General features: G+C 67.3%; 1 protein-coding gene across 1 annotated transcript in view; it reads left to right on the top strand.

Annotated features, from left to right (window-relative positions):
- FBXW5 (F-box and WD repeat domain containing 5) overlaps window positions 1-382 on the top strand; it is a gene marked incomplete at both ends in the record, with an annotated part of 9,044 nt that overhangs the window by 4,330 nt on the left and 4,332 nt on the right. The gene's annotated exons all lie outside the window — the stretch shown is intronic.

The following is a 382-nucleotide window of genomic DNA, read 5'->3' as shown; positions in this document are numbered from 1 at the left end:
CAGGCTCTTGCCTGAGGTGTGTTTTGTCGCGACCAGGCTTGACACGTGCCAAACAAGAAAGCTGTGGCAAGGGCTGAGCAGATTGAGAAGGAACTTCTGGCTGGAGGACACCAGCCCTGAGCCGGGCACTGGTGGGGGGTGTGGGGGCGGCAGTTGCCCTTGCTGGGCTGTGTGGAGGGACCTCAGCCCTCTTCTCTTGGGGGCGTGCAGAGGGCGTCAGGGCAGGGCTGGTGTGAGCAGCCCGTTGTTCTCGTGCACGGGGCCCCTCAGCTCTGGGAGACGGAGCCCCTGGGCCTCCCCTGCCTGCCCGCTGTGTGGTCGCCCCCCACCGCGTGGCCCAGGGGGGGGGAGCAAGAGCTGCTCTGGGCAGCGACCCTCTGCT

The sequence above is a fragment of the Buceros rhinoceros genome, unplaced genomic scaffold (assembly GCF_000710305.1).
Source record: "Buceros rhinoceros silvestris isolate BGI_N320 unplaced genomic scaffold, ASM71030v1 scaffold34655, whole genome shotgun sequence".
Taxonomy (NCBI): domain Eukaryota; kingdom Metazoa; phylum Chordata; class Aves; order Bucerotiformes; family Bucerotidae; genus Buceros; species Buceros rhinoceros.
Note: the sequence above shows the minus strand (reverse complement) of the source record. Positions and strands in the feature narration are given on the sequence as shown.